We start from the raw sequence: 21,973 nt of genomic DNA, 5'->3' as shown, positions 1-21,973 counted from the left end.
TGCACTATACAGTTTTAGTAAGATGTCTTCACTTTTACAAAAAGGCTGATGTGTGCCTTCATATTTCCTTGCTGTGCCTCTATGATAACTTACAATGAATAATGTACAAGGTCAACCAAGTCCTTCTGAACACCAACAGCCTTCAAATCTACCAAAGTGAATGATTTCACATATTCATCTGCCTTGTCTTCACCCACACATTTTTAATGCATATTTTCTCTTTAAGACCCTCTGCATTCATCTCTGCCCCCACTGGAACACAGTTTTGTGACATTAGCCAATTTAGATATACCTTGTGGAGTCCAAGTAGGAAAGGAATCGTTTGTTGAAGGCGTGGATTTGCTATTGGAGGAACAGCACCTCATATTTCACTTGGGTATTTTACACCCCAGAGGTATGAACATTCATGACTTCTCCAAATTCAAACAGTGCTTGCTTTATCATGTATCTGTACACTGTGAATGGCTCGATTATAATCATCTTTCCACTGGCTGGTTATCACGGTACAGAAGTTTTTCACTGTACCTTGGGAGATGTGACAATAAACTAAATTTGAACTCAAAGCATGAGGCAATTTGTGATGTCATTGTCGGATGAAGTACTGTTCACGAGCAGTTTATGTAAATCAGATCCCATAGGGGGAAATGGGATCAGTGTAGATGGGCAAAAGAGTCAACATGGCCCCTTTGTGCGCCATGGCTCTCAACTTAAAGATCAAATGCACTCTTACTTGCTGTACATTAAATCACCGTACCGACAGAATAATCTCTGGCATATTTACATGGCATAAATAAGCAGGATTGAATATTAGAACATTTGAAGTTGAGAAGTTATGTTACAGTTATACAGGATATTGGTGAGGCAACATTTGGTGTATCATGTTCAATTTTGGTCACCCACCAAGGACTAGACCATGTGGTACGCGTTGGGTCTCTTACTCACAGTTCACTGACTCACTCACGGCTTCTGGACTCACAGCTCACTCACTCACGGCTTTTGGACTAACAATTCACTAGATCACGGTTTCTGGACTCACAGTTCACTCACGGCTTCTGGACTCAAAGTTCACTCACTCACGGCTTCTGGACTCACTCAATCGGGGGAAAAACGCGCATGTGCAGAAAATCGTAAAACCGCGCATGAGCAGAGTCGACAATGAAAAAATCTTTTTAAAATGCACATGCATAATTGGTCTCCTCTCCTGTGGACATGCGCAGCACCTTGCGCGCAGTCCACGGTGCAAAGGAAGGAGTTCAGCTGCGTTTATTGCCCGTTGTAAGTGAAGGCTTGAAGCAGAGTCCACGGCACGCAAGTTGAACATAGTTACACGTATTACGCGTACTGCGGATGAAAGGCACAGGAGAATTATGCCTACCTAAGATCGATTATTAAAATTATAACCATTTAATAATAAATACTGAATCTAGTAAATGAATAGGAAATCTTTACTATTTATATACACGTGTGAGTTTAATCTAAATAGTGCGGGGGAGGGATTGATAAATTGGGAGTATAAAGATGGAGTTGAAGGGGAAGTGGCTACAGGAAAAATTACAAAAGATTCTTGAATTAATGGGAAGGAAAGCTTGAGAATGGACAACAGAGTAAGGTCAGGGCCAATTGCGAGGAGTAAGTGAGGTCAAAGTACTGTATATGAATGTGCAAAGTATAAGGAATAAAGTGGACAAGCTTGAAGCTCAGTTAGAAACTGGCAAGTATGATGTTGTGGGAATTGCTGAGACATGGCTGCAAGAGGGCCAGGGCTGGGAACTGAATATTCAAGGGTATACCTCCTATCGAAAAGACAAGGCAGGTGGGCAGAGGGGGTGGGGTTGCCCTGTTGGTGAGGAATTAAATTCAGTCCCTTTCAAGGGGTGACATTGAAACAGGAGATGTGGAGTCAGTATGGATAGAACTAAGGAATTGTAAGGGTAAAAATACCCTAATGGGACTTATCTACAGGCCCCCAAACAGTAGCCTGGACATAGGGCGCAAGTTGAATCAGGAGTTAAAATTGGCATGTAGCAAAAGTAATGCTGTGGTTGTTATGGGAGATTTCAACATGCAGGTAGACTGGGAAAATCAGGTTGGTACTGGACCCCAAGAAAGGGACTTTGTAGAGTGCCTTTGTGATGGATTATTTGAACAGCTTGTATTGGAGCCTACCAGGGAGAAGGCAATTCTGGATTTAGTGTTATGTAATGAACCGGATTTGATAAAGGACGTCGAGGTTAATGAGCCATTAGGAGGCAATGACCATAACATGGTCAGGTTTAATCTACAATTGGTGAGGGAGAAGAGTAGATCAGAGGTGTCAGTGTTGCAGTTGAATAAAGGGGACTATGGGGCCATGAGGGAGGAGCTGGCCAGGTTGACTGGAAAGATACACTAGCAGGGATGACAGTGGAACAAAAATGGCAGGTGTTTCTAGGAATAATACAAAAGGCGCAGACCAGCTGGCTGGAGTCTGTATGAGGATTTTCAACCAGTCTCTGGCCCAGTCCACTGTTCCACCCTGTCTGAAGTCCGCAACCATAGTCCCCTTGCCCAAAACAACCCACATTTCCAGCCTCAACGCCAGTCGCACTCACACCAGTGGTGATGAAGTGTTTTGGAAAACTGGTCCGGGGTCATATCACATCACTCCTGCCCCGAAGCTTTGACCCCCACCAGTTTGCGTACAATGCGAATAGATCTATAGAGGACGCTGTAGCCACAGCTCTCCATGCTGCACTGTCTCACCTGGAGCAGCAGGGGAGCTACGTGCGGATGCTCTTTGTGGACTACAGCTCTGCTTTTAATATCATCCTTCCCCACAAACTGGTGGACAAACTGGGGGACTTGGGACTTCCACACTCCACCTGCATGTGGATAAATAGCTTCCTGTCGGGTCGCAGCCAGAGAGTCAGAGTGGGCCATCATACATCCACGGCCCTCAGCCTCAGTACCGGCTCTCCACAGGGCTGCGTACTGAGCCCCCTGCTCTACACCATCTACACACATGACTGCACCCCCGCCCACCACAGCAACACCATTGTCAAATTTGCGGATGACACTACAGTGGTGGGACTCATCTCCGGGGGGGACGAGTACGCCTACCGGGATGAGGCGGAGCAGCTGACAGTGTGGTGTGAAGAAAATAACCTGCTCCTCAACACCTTAAAAACCAAGGAGATAATAATAGACTTCAGGAAGAATAAAACGGACATGGTACCATTGACTATCAGAGGGGACTGTGTGGAGAGGGTGGCAGATTTCCGCTTCCTGGGAATCCATATTGAGGAGGACCTGACGTGGAGCGTGAACACCTCTGCGCTGCTGAAAAAGGTCCAGCAGAGACTGCACTTCCTGAGGGTGCTCAGGAAGAATAACATCAATCAGAGACTGCTGCTGTCCTTTTATTGGTGCTCCATTGAGAGCATCCTAACATACTGTGTATGCGTGTGGTACACCAGCTGCACAGCGGCTCAGAGGAAAGCGCTCCAGAGGGCCATTGACAACGCCCAGAGGATTGTCGGCTGTCCTCTCCTTACCTTGGAGGACTTACACAGTTCCCGCTGCATCAAAAAATCCCACAGTATTATAAAGGACATTTCCCACCCCGGACACTCCCTGTTTGAACTGTTGCCGTCAGGCAGACGGTACAGATCTACAAGGACAAGGACAAACAGACTTAAAAACAGTTTTTACCCCAAATGGCCATAACCTTTTAAATACTTGAGATATGAAAGTGAATTAGGTGTCAAATTAAACTTATTATTATGCTTTATCTGATGGGATAAATTGCAGACTTGATTTTTAAAATCTCAAAATTTTGTAACATTGCTACAATATACATCAATGATTTGGATGAAGGGATTCAAAGTAACATTAGCAAATTTGCAGATGACGCAAAGCTGGGTGGCAGTGTGAACTGTGAGGAGGATGCTATGAGAATGCAGGGTGACTTGGACATGTTGGGGGAGTGGGCAGATGCATGGCAGATGAAGTTTAATGCGGATAAAGGCAGATTACTATCTAAATGGCATCAAGTTGGGAAAAGGGGAAGTACAACGGAATCTGGGGGTCCTTGTACATCAGTCTATGAAAGTAAGCATGCAGGTACAGCAGGCAGTGAAGAATGCGAATGGCATGTTGGCCTTTATAACAAGAGGAATCAAATATAGGAGCAAAGAGATCCTTCTGCAGTTGTACAGGGCCCTAGTGAGACCACACCTGGAGTATTGTGTGCAGTTTTGGTCCCCTAATTTGAGGAAGGACATTCTTGCTATTGAGGAGTGCAGCGTAGGTTTACAAGGTTAATTCCCTGGATGGCGGGACTGTCATATGCTGAGAGAATAGAGCAGCTGGGCTTGTACACTCTGGAGTTTAGAAGGATGAGAGGGAATCTCATTGAAACATATAATTGTAAAGGGCTTGGACGCGCTAGAGGCAGGAAACAAGTTCCCGATGTTGGGGGAGTCCAGAACCAGGGGCCACAGTTTAAGAAAAAGGAGTAAGCCATTTAGAACGGAGACGAGGAAACAGTTTTTCTCACAGAGAGTGGTGAGTCTGTGGAATTCTCTGCCTCAGAGGGCGGTGGAGGCAGGTTCTCTGGATTCAAGAGAGAGCTAGATAGGGCTCTTAAAAATAGCGGAGTCAGGGGATAAGAGGGAAGAGGCAGGAAAGGGGTACTGATTGGAGATGATCAGCCATGACCACATTGAATGGCGGTGCTGGCTCGATAGGCCAAATGGCCTATTCCTGCACCTATTGTCTATATTTAATAATTACCTTTTTATAATTTTAGTCAGGGTAGGCACTGCCTACCTAGCCTACCCTGATGGCACGTGCCTGATGCGCGCACACACACACACACACACATAACAAACAAGATGAGAGTTTAAGTAATACATATAGATAGATATAGATAGAAGAGATTCAGCTGGAAAGAGTGCAGAGGAATTTTATGAGGGCGTTGCCAGGATTTAAGGGCCGAACCTCTAGGGAGAGATTGACCAGGCTGGTAGGTTTTTATTCTTTGGACTGCAGGAGGCTAAGGGGTGATCTACTGGTGGTGTATAAAACATGAGGGGAATAGATAGGGTGAATGCAGAGAGTAGGGGAATCAATAATCAGAGAACATATGTTTATAGTAAGAGGGAAAAGATTTAATAGACACCAGAGTGAAAACTCTTTCATTCAGGAGGTGGAGCGTATATGGAATGAGCTGCCACAGGAGATAGTTGAGGCAGGTACTATAAAAGACAACATTTAATAGTCAGTTGGACAGTTTCATTAATATTAAAGGTTTAGAGGGATATGGGTCAAATGGGACCAACTTAGATGGGGCATCTTGTTCGGCATGAACAAATTGGGCCAAAGGGCCCGATTCCATGCTGTGACCCAAACCAGTGCTGCCAACGTGACACTCACGCTTTGAGCGTGACACTCACGCATTTCAGCCAAATCTCATGCCCTCACGGTGAAGACAGAATTCTCACGCTGTCTTCAGTCCCTGCACAGCAAAGATTCTACAGTGGAGCTGTAGCGGAGTTATAGGATCTTTGCTGCACAGTTTGTCTCTTTGCGCCACATGACAGCGATCTATCTGCACGGATTGGGGAAGCGCGTCTGTCCCGGGCAGCAGGTGCCAGCGCTTTTGTGCGCCGTCTGCGAGCGCTGCGCTTCCAGTTGCCGCAGCAAGCTCGCTCCCTCCCTCCCTCCTGCCCTTCAACTCACACGGCAGCGCCAACGCCGCCAATCCACACTGCACCGTGCCCGCCAAACTCCCCATTGGGCCGCCGGGGAAAGAGAGGGAGGGGGGAAAGAGAGAGAGAGAAAGAAAAAAAGGGAGGGATGGAGGCAAAGAGAGACAGGGGGAGGGAATGTAGTAAGGGATTGAAGGAAGGGAAGGAGAAAGAGGAGAAAGAGGAAGCGTGAGGAAAAAGAGGGAGGGGGAGGAAAGAGTGAGGGATGGGAGGAAAGGTGTGTGTGTGTGTGTGTCTGTTTCCCTGTGTGTGTCTCCGTGTGTGTGTGTGTGTGTGTGTGTGTGTGTGTGTGTGTGTGTGTGTGTGTGTGTGTGGTGTGTGTGTGTGCTCCCTGTGCGTGTCTCTGTGCGTCTCCCTGTGTGTGTTTGTCTCCCCGTGTGTGTGTGTGTCTCCCTGTGTGTGTATGTGTCTTCCTGTCTCCGTGTATGTCTGTCCCCCTGTGTGTGTCTGTCCCCCTCCGTGTGTGTGTGTGTGTCTCCGTGTATGTGTGTCTGTCTGTCTCCGTGTATGTGTGTCTGTCTGTCTCCGTGTATGTGTGTCTGTCTGTCTCCCTGTGTGTGTGTGTGTGTGTGTGTGTGTGTGTCTTCCTTTGTGTATGTGTCTCCCTGTGCGTCTGTTGTCACATCCTGGCCTTAGACAGGGCTGCCAACTCTCACGCTTTGAGCGTGAGAGTCACGCATTTCAGCCAATTCTCACGCTGATGACAGAATTCTCACGCTGTCTTCAGTCCCTGCCCAGTTTGTCTCTTTGCGCCACATCACAATGATCTGTGCAGTCTGGGGAAGAACGTCAGTTGGCGGCTGTGAGTGACGTCGCATCTCTTCTCTTCTCTTCTTTCTTGGCTGGATGTGCAGCCGCCGACAACATGAAGCAGCCGGAGATAGAACTAACCAGGTGAATCAGTTGTAAAACATGGGGGGACCACAATGAGGCCAAACATCAAGGACAGGGTTCGGCAACCTACGGCACACAGGCTGAATCCGGCCCGTAACCCGAAAAACCATGTTTTTTTTCAATTCGTTTTCGCAGGGTCGGGGCAGGGGAGCCGACCTGAGAACTGCAGCCAGTCCCTGGGACGCGAGTTGATCTGGGAATGGCAGCCAGTCCCTGGGCACGCAGAATGCCAACTTGATCATTATGGACAAATTGGGCCAGCCATGTACATGTTGTATAACTCTGACTCTATGAAGATCTGAATGGGCTTAGAATGACCATTTAAGCAAAATTGCCCCCACTTTCCCCATTTTGATTCTTGAGATTAATATCCCTTTGCTCTGTTAACAGCGGTAAAGTACTTATGAGGTAGAGTCACGAAAGGGAACATGTTATTTATTTTTAGTTTGCTTTAATTTGTTAGTTGATTGTTTGTTGAGTGCCATTATTTCTGAAATGGTCTTAAAGTAACTTAACTGTTATAAAGCAGTAATAAGTGATTTTTGTCCAAACAATTGGAACTGGCATAAAATGTTTGCATTATTAGCATGGTTGCCAACTCTCACACATTGAGCGTGAGACTCACGCATTTCACAAAATTCTCACACTCTCACGCTGATCACAAAATTTCTCACGCTCAAATATCTGCGGGTGCTGAAAGTTCAAAATAAAGCAAAAATTGTTTTAGAGGTGAGTAAAAAAAATGAGGAGAATATCAGATGAATGCATAGTCTTTTTCCCAGGATATGCGATTCAAGCACTAGAGGGGATTGGTTTAAAGCAGGGGTATCAAACTACCAGCACCAACCCCCCTCCCCCTTCCTCCCCGAGGCACGGCACACACCTCCCACCCTCACCTCCGGCAGCTCTATGTCCGTCGACCGCTCTGTCCTCACCCCATGGAGTTTTAACCCCGGCCCGGAGCCAGGAGCGGACCGGGTGAGTGGGGGCGTTGGTAGCGACTCCGGAGCCTACTATGGGACGGAGAACACCCCCTCCCACACCCACCCCCCATGTCCATCGACCGCTCTGTCCTCACCCCATGGAGTTTTAACCCCAGCCCGGAGCCAGGAGCGGACTGGGTGAGTGGGGGCGTTGGTGGCGCCTCCGGAGCCTACTATGGGACAGAGAACACCCCCCCCCCCCCCTCGGTCGCTACGCTCCCTCGCAATTTCTCACTCTCAACTCTCACCCAATGTTGGAAGCCCTGCCCTAACAAAACCAAAAAAGTGATTTATTGCACAAATTCAAAACAGATCGCTGATGTAGCCATTTTTTACTGACATGTAGCTGTATCAATTAAGGAAGTTCATACCCTTAAGTTGCAGACAAAATGCAGAAGCTTAGCACTGAAAACAGCCCCATCCCTCAGAGACTATATAAAGCACCGTTTTAACACTATTAAAATACAAAGAGTATGCAGTACAAGTCTTTGTAGAAAAAGGATCAAATATTCTGCTTTAAGCCCTACAAGAGTAAATAGGGATGGGCACGGTGTGGTTGGGATGAATAGATGGATCATTAGTTATATTATGAAAAATAATTCCAGTCTCCAGTGCATTTAATAATGATTCACTGGATACATCTTGGAGAAGTTGAATTTTAGTTTCAACAAAATGTATCTTTTTTTTTCACAAAGGGGTCTCCATTTGGCTGGACAGCATCTTTCCCATCTCTTTCATTAAGACATTAAGATATTATCTACAAGGTAGTGGCTCATATACAAGGCAGCACTCAAAACTATGGTCTGAGCTATTGGTGCAAACTCAATGTTCCAGATGTCTGTGACAAGGATTGTATTGTTGCAAAGCAAACACAACCCACAACTATCCTACATGGATCATGAACACACAAACATCTAATCTAATGAACTTAAAAATACCCCAGCTCTAAAAGCAATTCAATTGTATCTATACAGCTCAGGAAAATAAAAGTCACATTCACCACGCAGATAGAAGAGATTAAAAAAGGGAACATAATACCGCAACTTTGAAGACCATTTTGAAAATAAAGTTCTGTGGATCAATGCAACACTAAAAGAATGAAGTGCAAATCTAAATGAAAAACGTTCACTCAGAGCAGGAGCTTCAGTAAAAATACCAAACTACGGCATGCAGTCTTACCCAATACAAGTGGATAAGGAATGAGTTTTCACAGCCTCCACGCGTCTGGACAAGAAGACAGTCCTCTCCAGCTTTATGTCTGAGCAAAAAAGTAAAGAGATAAATTAAACTTTCAGTGGCTCCTTTTCCAACTGTAATAGCACACAATCAAATGCCATTTTTAATGCCGATGAAAAAAAAGGTGCAATGTTCATACTTAGTTGAAATGGTAAGAGAAGAGCAGCTTACATCATAATTATCACCTATGTTGCAATGATAACTAAGTTATTGCAACCTTTTTTCAACCTCTTCACAAAGTGATGGTCAGTTTTTGCTCAAAATACACCTCAAATAATGCCGTGCTTTCCACTTTCATTAGGGTTTTTGGTATTTTTAAATAGAGAATGTCTGACCTATATGAAAATGCCATTCAATTTTTGTTTTGATGAGATTATTATTGTCACGTGACCAAGGTACAGTGAAAAGATTTTTTGCCACGTGCTATCCAGTCAGCAAAAAGACAATACATGTTTACAATCAAGCTGTTCACAACATACAGATACAAGATAAAGGGAATAATGTTTACTGCAAGATAACATCCAGAAGAATCAGATTAAAAATTGTTCAAAGGTCTCCAATGAGGTAGATGGGAGGTTTGGATGCTCTCTTGTTGGTGATAGGATGCTTCAGGTGTCTGATAACAGATGGGAGGAAACTATCCCTGAACCTGGAGGTATGGATTTTCCAACATCTGTACCTCTTGCCTGATGGGAGAGGGGAGAGGTGAGTGGAATGAGATTGGTGCTCGATTACGCTGGTGGTCTTGCTGAGGCAACGTGAAGTGTAGATGAGTCAATGGAGGGGAGGTTGGTTTGCATGATGGTCTGGGCTACGTCCACAACTCTGAAATGTCTTGCAATCTTGGATGGAGCTGCTCCCAAGCCACGCTTTGATGCATCCCAATAAACTGCTTTCCACGGCACGTCTGTAGACCTTGGTCAGGATTGTTGGGGACATGCCAAACTTCCCAAGTCTTCTGAGGAAGTAGGGGCACCTGTGTGCTTTCTTGGCCATGGCTTTAATATGGCTGGTCCAGGACAAATTGCTGGCGATACAAGAACACAAAGCTTTCATCTCCACTTCACTGCCGTCAATGTATACTGGGATATTTGTAACACTTTGCTTCCTGAAGTCTCCTTTGTCTTGCTGACATTGAGGAAAAGGATGTCATCTTGGCACCAGGTTACAAGGTTCTCAATCTCCTTCCTGTACTCCGTCGTCATTATTTGATATCTGGCCCACTGTGGTGGTGTCGTCTGCAAGCTTGTAAACTGAGTTGGATTGGTATTTGGCTACATTCTGCACTGCATGCTGTAAATGAAGTCATCAGCAAAGACCAAAACTAAGTGACATCAAAAGAATAAGGAGGCATTATAAGCAGTTTAAAATTGCAACATATCTGCTTTCACACTGCTGAAATACTACTTCCACATTTGAAGGGGAAATGAAGAAAGTGTTTATAATTTGTACATATTTAAAAGAAATAGAATCCAAGAGTGGAACATTTTCTACAAGTGATTTTTCTCCAGATCAGGCAAAGGAGCAATGATCAGAAATGGGCCTATTCTTGCATTGCTTTTCACTGTACTTCGGTATACATGACAACGATAAACTAAACATCTCCCAATGAATGTATCAAATGCCAACATTTTCACACATCACTAAATGACTTGGATGAAGGAAACAATCCACCACCGAATGAGCATTTCTTCAGTGACCGACTAAAAGCAGAGACTGAGGTTTGGACTAGTGAATCAATGGCCAATTCTGGAGTATGGGGTACAATTTTGGTCGCCTAATTATAGGAAGGATGTCAACAAAATAGAGAGAGTACAGAGGAGATTTACTAGAATGTTGCCTGGGTTTCAGCAACTAAGTTACAGAGAAAGGTTGAACAAGTTAGGGCTTTATTCTTTGGAGCGCAGAAGGTTAAGGGGGGACTTGATAGAGGTTTTTAAAATGATGAGAGGGATAGACAGAGTTGACGTGGAAAAGCTTTTCCCACTGAGAGTAGGGAAGATTCAAACAAGGGGACATGACTTGAAAATTAAGGGACTGAAGTTTAGGGGTAACATGAGGGGGAACTTCTTTACTCAGAGAGTGGTAGCTGTGTGGAATGAGCTTCCAGTGAACATGGTGGAGGCAGGTTCGTTTTTATCATTTAAAAATAATTTGGATAGTTATATGGACGGGAAGGGAATGGAGGGTAATGGTCTGAGCGCAGGTATATGGGACTAGGGGAGATTATGTGTTCGGCACGGACTAGAAAGGTCGAGATGGCCTGTTTCCGTGCTGTAATTGTTATATGGTTAATCAGAGGACGTGGCAATCAAGCAGCAGATCACATGATTAATGCACATTTACTTACAGCAGGATAGGATTTTAGAGTGGCTTCTATTTCTTATGCATGTGCATTTTCAACATACATGGTCAGAAATACTACACATCATGAAGAAAATTACTCAGTTTATTTACAAAACATGTTCAAACAACAACAAAAATCGCACTACAATGACAGCCAGTCAACACAATATGCAGGTACACAAAAATGCTGTAGAAACTCAGCGGGTGCAGCAGCATCTATGGAGCGAAGGAAATAGGCTACGTTTCGGGCCGAAACCCTTCTTCAGACTTCAATACAATATGCATCTACATGAAGATAAAACACTGGAAAGACTCCACAGAGCCGGCAGCATCTGTGGAGAAGGTTACATTTTGTAATCATGTATTGTCTTTCTGCTGACTGGTTAGCATGCAACAAAACCTTTTCACTGTTCCTCGGTACGCGTGACAATAAACTAAACTGAACTGAACTATTTTGCCTCTACATATGTTGATCAATTTGCTGTGTATTTCCTGATTTTCTACTTTAATTTTAGATTTCCAGCAACTGCAATATCCAATATTAGATACATCCCAAACTTCCCCCCTCCCCCCACTTCCAAAGAGCAGTAAAAAAGGCATCCAATGTTGAAAAGCCAATAATTGCAGTTTCTGGAGACCCAGAAATAAATATGGCAAACAGAGAAATACCCAGAAAATTGGACAGGATATGTGGAGCATTAATTCTTTTAACTAGGATCTTATGGATTATGTATCCATTCTCATTCTACGAACTCTCTTCCCATTGTTCCGACCATATTTTCTCAACACACTTTCTAATTTCCTTCTGAAGGTTCCAATTGGAACTCTACTGCTCTTCAGGTGATTCACATTATAACGAGTAAGTTTCAGAAAAATTCACGTCGTATTTTCAGCCAGTTGCAATAAAAATGAAATTATCGTAAATATAACTTTTCGAAACCAAGCACATTTTACAGAACAGTGTAAAAATAGTGCAGTTAGCTCTCTCTCCCCCATCAAAAACCGAACATTAGAATTACCTTTAAAACATCATTTATTTCTTGAAAATGGAGAAACATCTTTAACAATACTAAGCAAAATCGGTTCATGCCTGGCTTTCTGAACAACCTCTGAGTAGGCAATTACCAGTTCAAAGCAGCACCCATGCTTGCTGCCCAATTCAGCTAGAGGTATTCAACTGAAATAAGCAAAAAACATTTTCTCTACAATTATCTCATATTCATATTTGTTAAAATGGTAACTTGTTTTATGTGGGGGGGGCAGGGGGAAAACCTTTTTCCCAAATCTCTTACCTCAACGGAGACACGATTTTTTTCCGTAACGTATCTCCGTCCCAACTGTGACCTAACATCGTGGAGTTGGCGGCCTCTCCTGGAGACCAATGGGCGCTCCAAGCCGGGTGAATCTGCAGGACTTTAACATCGCGGAGCTTGCGATCCCTTTGCCAGGGATCGAAGCCCCAACTGCGAGGCATGTGGACTTTAACATTGTGAAGCCTGTGGTCTCTGGTAAGAAGATGGTGACTTGGGAGCTCCATGCCTCAGAGAGTTTCAACAGCCCCAATGCGGGAGTTTCAATCACCCCGACGGGGGTCTTTGATCGCCCCGACTGCGGATAGTTTGACTACCCCGACCGCGGGAGAACAAGAGGAAGAAGATTGAACTATTGCCTTCCATCACAGTGAAGAATGCGGAATACACCGTGATGGATGTTTATGTTAACTTTTATGTGGTTGTGTGTCTTGTTGTTTTTCACTTAGTATGGCTGTATGGTAACTCAAATTTCACTCTACCTCAACTGGTACATGTGACAATAAACTGACCTTGAAACCTTGCTAAAACTGAATAGCTCTCTTCTCTCCTCCATGTCCCTCCAAGAGGCAATGCCAGTCATTACCACGTAAAATATATACACTTGGCATAGCCACTTAATGTTCGAGAGAGATCAGCTGGTTCTCAATCCTAAAGAGTTCTGGAGAGATCAGCTGGTTCTCAATCCTGCCGCCCTTACAAAGTTGGGCTGAGCTGTTCACCAGATCAGTAATGCAAATCAGAAGATTTGAAGGAACACACTATTCATCATGGTTCAAGTGTTTCTGTGTGTGATTATGCTCTTAAAACAGAAGCGGACAACAGTTTTGCTGCTGAAGACATGCCTGAACTGCTCCAACGACTTTAAAACTCCGGTCTGGATAATGGTTATTGGTGCAGCATTCAATTGCTCTCAGCTTTGCATTTGCATTTTGGCTTTCAAAGCATTTTACAGCCAATTATGTTTGAATGTGTTCCCCTGGTAATGTCTGCACTAAAAGTAAGTGATCCCACCCCAGCTCATGTTATGCAACACATTATTTTGCCAGAGGCATCAGAGAGTTGCAAGATGGTTTAAACTTACAGCATGTAAAGTCTCAATGTATTTTCAATCTTCTAACAGTTTACAACCCTTATATCATGGAGAAAATGAACCAAAGAGAAACCCAAGATTTTCCTTGTCTGGGTACTGTGCAGAAGGGTGTTTTAAAAGTTACCAAGGTGCCAAATGCTGAAGTAAACAGCAATCATTTTGTTATGCTTAAAAAATGTACACTCCCATGCTGAATGCTAGGTAATCACTTTTCCCATGACACATTCCAGAGTGCAGCTTGTCTGTTGCCTACTCCCTGAATGAGCAGTATGCTTGGAATGCCTCCATAGGAACTGATTCCCTGGATGATGATTAGCTTGACCACTAACAATGTAGTCACTTCCTGCTTTAACCAGCATTCCTTAAAAGGAAATCATTCACCAGTGGAGGCGGAGAAGGATATGGTGCAACTGAATTGTGTGCTTTTTAAAAGGAATACTCTGCCTTACAATAAACTACGCACCCTTCCCTGCAAGTGTTCCAGCTTACAATCTGGGTCTAGCATCGAGCAGAACAAATATGGCTCCATTTACTACATTCCCAATTTCAGAATGTCTACCAAAGCAGAAGCACTAGGAAGCTGGAATTTTGAGTAGGTGAATAGTTGACTTTGAATTATCACAGCTGTTTTCAATTTGATAAAATGCTTCAACAAAAGAAACACGTAGAGCAAAAACAGCTGAAATAAGGTGATTGTCGGCACTCAGACACATGCTGCACATTACTGCAAACTTGAGAGCAAACTTTGAAATGTAGCTTTTGTGCCATTTTCTTTGCAAATACTTAAAGCCACAGACATCATTAACATGATGTAAATCATCAATAAGCTGTTTTGCAAAGCAATTCATCAAGTTAATAGCTGTGATGTGCATACTTATGTCAGATTACTACTTACTACTGGAATTAAACTGGACAAAATGCCTTTTATAGACCTGAAGGGGATCGCAGGAACATTTTCTTTAAATCTCACCTCCAATACAAATGATGCACTTTCGAATTTTGGTGAAGGAAGTGGATGTTTGCAGTTGAGCATCATGTCAGCATGAGTGTGCTGGTCCTTATGGGCCTGTCAACATTTGTAGATTTATTTGGACACAAGACAGTAAATACTAAAATTATTTGCTCAAACTTTTCTGTAGCTTCTTTGCCTCTTCCACTATTTTTAAAGAGAGCTAAACATTTCTCTTCCAGGCCTGCTCTGAAATTGCTATGGAATTTTCTCGCTCGTGTTCACATTCTTTCAGCTGCAACAGTGAATACACACCCATCAGTATATTAGATAGCTCCATGAATCACACAAACAAAATTATTGTGAGCAACCCAAGGGGAAGTCAAAAGTGATATTCAATTGCCTTTTAATACAATTTTATTGAACATTTAAAATTAGTTAAAGGGATGCTGTTGAACCAGGACCTCAAGGTCATTGGATGCATTCCTGGGGATTTCAGTCTGTGTCTGCAGCTTTAATTGTTTAGCATGGCCATTATGACCATTATGCACTCACTGATTTTGCTCAGAATATTGTCTAGTTTGGTTTAGTTTATTATTGCCACATGTACTGAGGTACAGTAAAATGCTTTTGTTTGCGTGCTATCCAGTCAAAGAAAAGACCATACATAAACACAATCAAGCAGTCCACAGTGGACAGATAAAGGATAATGGGTACATCATTTGGTGCAAAGATATAACATTGTAAAGGACAATATTTTTTTAAGGCAATTGGTGTGTAAACTTCAAACCTTGAACCCTTTTCTTGTCACCACTGTGCTCCAAATTTCAGCTAAAGATAGTGCTCTAATTAATAGCGTAACTCAAACCCAGAATGTCAGTGAGCCCCAACATCAATCATTCAGCCGCTAAACTTGTTCATCTTTTATCAGATTCAGATTCAACTTTAATTGTCATTGTCAGTGTACAGTACAGAGACAACGAAATGCAGTTAGCATCTCCCTGGAAGAGCGACATAGAATATGATTTCAATAAATAAATCTATTTACATGCATACAGGCATTATGGCTGGTTTAAGAGAGTTCAGATGCAAACCAGCTAACACCTTGCTTCAATACCCTTACTTAAAAGTCTATCAATTCCAGTTTTGAAATGACAAATGCTTCATTTCTCCGCACGTTCAGGTTTAAAAAGAAAAAGGGAAGGAAACGCATTAATGTCGTCCCTCCGGGTACCTCACAAGATTTTACAGCCGAGGAGGTAATTTTTGATATGTAATCACTGTTTCCTGTAGGAAACAGCAGACAACCTGTATCCAGCAAAGTCCCACAGAGGGCACGGAAGACATGCTGAGATGCTCTCTCTTCGAGATCATGGTTGAAGAATATAGAATGTTCCGGAATTGAAAGTACCAACAGGATATTTTGTCCCAAGGTTCTATGCCTTTGTTTATGCTCGTATAAACATCTTTCTGCATCACATAGTCTTAGCCTACCAACATATCCTCTTATCCCTTTAGCTGTCATATAAACATCACACAAATTCCCCTGGAATACATCTCTAACATCTGGCCTAATAATCACTTGCGATGGCAAGTTTTAAACTCTAACTACTGACTAACTTAAGTTTCTCCAAAATTCCACACTGCATTGATCCTCTGATCTTTTTTACATTTTGTCATCTATGCTCTGATGTCATCTTTCCTCACCGATTGTGGTCTGTAGGTCGAGGAGCCTATGGCAGAAGGAGTACTGATTCCTAGGTCCAGGAGTTTGGAGATGAGTTTGGATGGGATTATGGTGTTGAAGGCAGACCTTTAGTCTATAAATAAGTCTAACATAGGAGTCCTTCCAATTTTCCCATGAATTAGCTGCCAAGATCCTGGTTTGACATCTCATCCAAAAATGACAAATTCATTAGCCAGCACTAGGCAGTGAAGGACAGAGCATGTCTTCCGAGTCAAAGGCGTCTTTTTTAAACAATACACGTTTTTTTTAAACGGATTCAACAAGCACTTAGTTTTTTTTAAATTGGAGGCTTTTAACCAGTCTCGAAGGTTCGAAGGGCCAAATGGCCTACTCCTGCACCTATTGTCTATTGTCAGTCATTTTTTTCATGTAGAAACGTAGAAAATAGGTGCAGGAGGAGGCCATTCGGCCCTTCGAGCCAGCACCGCCATTCATTGTGATCATGGCTGACCGTCCCCTATCAATAACCCGTGCCTGCCTTCTCCCCATATCCCTCGACCACTAGCCCCTAGAACTCTATCTAACTCTCTCGTAAATCCATCCAGTGATTTGGCCTCCACTGCCCTCTATGGCAGAGAATTCCACAAATTCACAATTCTCTGGATAAAAAAGTTTTTTCTCATCTCAGTCTTAAATGACCTCCCCTTTATTCTAAGACTGTGGCCCCTGGTTCTGGACTCACCCAACATTGGGAACATTTTTCCTGCATCTCGCTTGTCCAGTCCTTTTATAATTTTATATGTTTCTATAAGATCCCCCTCATCCTTCTAAACTCCAGTGAATAATTGGACGGTGATGGTGGCAACTATGCTCTTGTAAAGATAAAGCTTTGAATGACTACACCGAGGGAAGAACATTCAAATACTAATTGCACACGTTCATATGGTCCCTCAAATGTAGAGTATAAAAGATGTCTCTCCCACTGTGAGCACACTAAGCTTTGTGAACGGTGTGTTTAATTACGGATATCTCATTCTCGGAAAGGAATGTAGTTGAGGGAAAATTGAAGCCTTGTACATTTATTTTATGCAAGACCAAGTAAACTTTTGACTTTATTCTATGAGATGGGACGAAAGGGTGATATGATTTGCTTTTCAGAACATAGAGTCATAGCATAAAAGCAGGCTCTTTGGCCCAACCCGTCCATGCCAACCAAGATGCCCCATCTAAGCTAGTCTAATTTGCCCACATTTGGCCCATTTCCCACTAAACTATCCTGTCCACGCACCTGCCCAAGTGTCGTTTAAATGCTGTTATAGCCTCACATTTACCTGCCTCACTTACCTCCTCGGGCAGCTCATTCCATAAACCCACCAAAAGTTGCCCCTCGGTTTCAATTAAATCTTGCCCCTCTTATCTTAAACTCATGTCCTCTGGTTTTTGATTCCGCTATCCTGGTTAAGAGACTCCGTGCATTTGCCCTATCTACACCTCATGATTTTATACACTTCTAGAAAATCAACCCTAAACATCTTGCGTTCAAGGATTAAAGTCCGAGCCTGCCCAACCTCTTCCTATAGCTCAGCCTTATGCTTATCATCACCAACCAAACAAGGTCTTGATGCTTGGTTGATTGTCTGTTGATGAGGTACTCTACACAGAAAGACAGATGCTGGTTTAGCATAGACCCAAAATGCTGGAGAAACTCAGCGGGACAGGCAGCATCTCTGAAGAAAAATAATAGGTGACCTCGAGTAGTTTCCTGTCTGAAGATGGGTTCCAACCCAAAATGTCGCCTATTCTTTTTCTCCAGATATGCTGCCTGACCCACTGCGTTACTCCAGCACTTTGTGCCAAGTTCTGAAGGTTGGTATTACTCATGCAGACTTGGTTTGCTATTTGTTCATTCCAAAACATTTTTTTATTGCAATGCCAAAACATTTCTGATTGCTGCCCAGAGTGAAATTATTGAAAACCATTTAAGGAACTTGGGTATTTAACACAACACAAAATTTGGATAATTTGCAAACAAATTGGTAACAGCTTTCCTCAGTGTTGATAAGCACTCAGAACAAATGACCAACTGGTCGATGACTTAATTCTTATCCAAAAATATCTACATTTTATTCATATCCAATTCTTCTATGCCAGCAGTTATGGCAATAAATCACCAATATATTTCTGAGATGAAAAATATCTATGAAATTTGTCATGCCAGTTCAATTAGCTTGCAAATGGCATAGCCAGGCTATTGAGAACATGTGATATATTAGATGCAGCATCTACAGTGCCCTCCATAATGTTTGGGACAAAGGCCCATCATTCATTTATTTATTTCCATCTGTACACAATTTGAGATTTGTAATAGAAACAATCACATGTGGTTAACGTGCACATTGTCAGATTTTATTCAAGGGTATATTTATACATTTTGGTTTCACCATGTAGAAAAAGGGCACCATAATGTTTGGGACACATGGCTTCACAGGTATTTGTAATTGCTCTGGTGTGTTTGATTACCTCCTTAATGCCGGTATAAGAGAGCTCTCAGCACCTAGTCTTATAGACAATAGGTGCAGGATTAGGCCATTCAGCCCTTCGAGCCAGCACTGCCATTCAATGTGATCATGGCTGATCATCCCCAATCAGTATCCCGTTCCTGCCTTCTCCCCATATTCCCTGACTCCGCTATCTTGAAGAGTCTATTTAGCTCTCTCTTGAAAGCATCCAGAGAACATGCCTCCACCGCCCTCTGAGGCAGAGAATTCCACACTTGTCAACATGAGGACCAAAGTTGCGCTAATGAAAGTCATAGAAGCCTTTATGAGATTGAGAAACAAGAATAAAACTGTTAGAGACATCATCCAACCCTTAGGGTTACCAAAATCAACTGCTTGGATCCCTTTGGAGGTTGCGAAAATGTTGGAGGATTATATGCTGTTATCTCCACCCCTTTCTGCTTTCCGCATTCCGTTCTCTCTGCAACTCCCTGGTCAACTCGTCATTTCCCATCCAAACCACCTCCTCCCCAGGTGCTTTTCCCTGCAATCGCAGGAGATGGAACACCTGTCCCTTTACCTCCCCCTTCGACTACATCCAAGGGCCCCAACTGTCTTTTCAGGTGAGGCAGAGGTTCAGTTGCACCTCCTCCAACCTCATTTACTGTATCCGCTGTTCCAAGTATCAACTCCTTACATTGACAAGGCCAAGCGTAGGCTCGGCGATCGTTTTGCTGAACGCCTTCACTCAGTCCGTCTTAACCTACCTGATCTCCCGGTTGTTCAGCACTTTAACCCCCCTCCCATTTCCAATCTGACCTCTGTCCTGGGCCTCCTGCATTGTCAGAGTGAGGCCCAGCGCAAATTGGAGGAACAGCACCTCATATTTTGCTTGGGTATCCGACACCCCAGCGGTATGAACATTGACTTCTCTAGCTTCAAATAGCCCTTGCTTTCGCTCTCTCTCCATCCCCTCCTCCTTCCCAGTTCTCCCACCAGTCTTACCGTCTCGGACTACATTCTCTCTGTCCCGCCCACTCCCCTGACATCAGTCTGAAGAAGGGTCTCGACACGAAATATCACCCATTCCTTCTCTCCAGAGATGCTGCCTGTCCCACTGAGTTATTCTAGCATTTTGTGTCTACCTTCGATTTAAACCAGCATCTGCAATTCTTTCCTGCACTAGTAGGCTAAAGAATGGCTCATGGAGTTTAACTCAGAAAAGTGGTTGCATCTTGGGAAGTCAAGCTTGGCAGGACTTTTACAGTGAATGGTACGACTCTAGTGAGTGTTGTAGAGCAAAGGGATCTACATGTTGTCATGGCTCAAGGGCCTGGACTATAGGGAGAGGTTTGGCAAGCTAGGACTTTATTCCTTGCGGCACAGGAGACTGAGGGGAGCGGGGGGTAATATCATGAAGGGAATTAATAGACAATAGGCAATAGGTGGAGTAGGCCATTCGGCCCTTCGAGCCAGCACCGCCATTCAATGTGATCATGGCTGATCATCCCCAATCAGTATCCCATTCCTGCCTTCTCCCCATATCCCCTGACTCTGTTATCTTTAAGAGCCCTTTCTAGCTCTCTCTTGAAAGTATCCAGAGAACCGGCCTCCACCGTCCTCTGAGGCAGAGAATTCCACAGACTCACAACTCTCTGTAAGAAAAAGTGTTTCCTTGTCTCCGTTCTAAATGGCTTACCCCTTATTCTTAAACCGTAGCCCCTGGTTCTGGACTCCCCCAACTTTGGAACATGTTTCCTGCCACTAGCGTGTCTAAACCCTTAACAATCTTATACGTTTCAATAAGATATTCTCTCATCCTTCTAAACTCCAGAGTGTACAAGCCCATTCGCTCAGCATGTGACAGTCCCGCCATCCCGGGAATTAACCTTGTAAACCTAAGCTGCACTCCCTCAATCGCAAGAATGTCCTTCCTCAATTTAGGGGACCAAAACAGCACAAAATACTCCAGGTATGGCCTCACTAGGGCCCTGTACAACTGTAGAAGGACCTCTTTGCTCCTATACTCAACTCCTCTTGTTAGTGCCCAATACGGCAAAATAAATAAATCCAGCATGCCATTGAATAGAGCGAATACAGAGTATTTTACCCAAGTTAGGAGAATCAAGAAGCAGAGGGCATATGTTTAAGGCGAGAGGGGAAAGATTTAATTGGAACCCGAGGGGCAACTTTCTCACTCAGAGGATGTTGGGAACATGGAATGAGTTGTCAGAGGAGGTAGCTGATGCAGATACAATAACAGCATTTAAAAGATGCTTGGACAGGAAAGTTTTAGAGATATATGGGCCAAATGCGGGCAATGGGATTAGCTTTGATGAGGCATCTTGGCTGGCATCGACAAGTTGGGCCGTAGGGCCTATTTCCATGCTATATGACTTTCTATGAGGTTTTGGAAATCAAACCAATCACCGGATGAGTGAAGAAAGGTCCCAACCCAAAATGACATCTGTCCATTCCCACCACAGTTGGTGCCTGACCTACTGAGTTACTCCAGCACTTCCTGCTTTGCTGAACTACTAGATTTGCCCAGCTTGACAAGCATTTGTGGGCAAAGAAACTGGACTGATATTTCAGAACACTATTCACAACGCTGGCGGAAAACGTCAGCATTTTGCATAATAATGTTCTGCATTCAAATAATCAAGCAGTTAAAGCATCACTATACTTGCAGGATTTATTTATTTTGCAGTATAGGGCACTAACCTTGTCAGGTAATGCGACATAAATTTAAAAACATTTTTTTTTTTTATGATGCTACCATTTAAATGTTACTTTAAAGATCTCAGTTTCCTGGAATATAGCTCAAACTGCACAGTCTCGCTACAGGGGCCACAGTTTAAGAATAAGGGGTAAGCCATTTAGAACAGAGAGTTGTGAATGTGTGGAATTCTCTGCCTCAGAGGCAGTGGAGGCCAATTCTCTGGATGTTTTCAAGAGAGAGTTAGATAGAGCTCTTGTGGGACGACAGATAGCACAATGGGCTAAGAGTTCGGCTGGCGACCGGAAGGTAGCCGGTTCAAATCCCGCTTGGAGTGCATACTGTCGTTGTGTCCTTGGGGCAAGACACTTCACCCACCTTTGCCTGTGTGTAATGTAATGTAATTATGTGAAGCACTTTGGGGACAATGTAAGTTGACTGAAAATGTGCTATATAAATAAGATTATTAAGTAGTCAGGGCATATGGTGAGAAGGTAGGAACAGAGTA

At 43.6% G+C, this 21,973-nt stretch overlaps 1 protein-coding gene across 1 annotated transcript in view; it reads right to left on the bottom strand.

Annotated features, from left to right (window-relative positions):
* Nucleotides 1-21,973, bottom strand: part of LOC129695700 (talin-1-like) — a 232,274-nt gene that overhangs the window by 145,727 nt on the left and 64,574 nt on the right. The window contains 1 exon segment of the mRNA XM_055632894.1: nucleotides 8,807-8,885. The gene's annotated coding sequence lies outside the window, so the exon portion shown is untranslated.

The sequence above is a fragment of the Leucoraja erinacea genome, chromosome 1 (assembly GCF_028641065.1).
Source record: "Leucoraja erinacea ecotype New England chromosome 1, Leri_hhj_1, whole genome shotgun sequence".
NCBI classification, from domain to species: domain Eukaryota; kingdom Metazoa; phylum Chordata; class Chondrichthyes; order Rajiformes; family Rajidae; genus Leucoraja; species Leucoraja erinaceus.
This window is presented reverse-complemented; position numbering and strand designations above follow the sequence as displayed.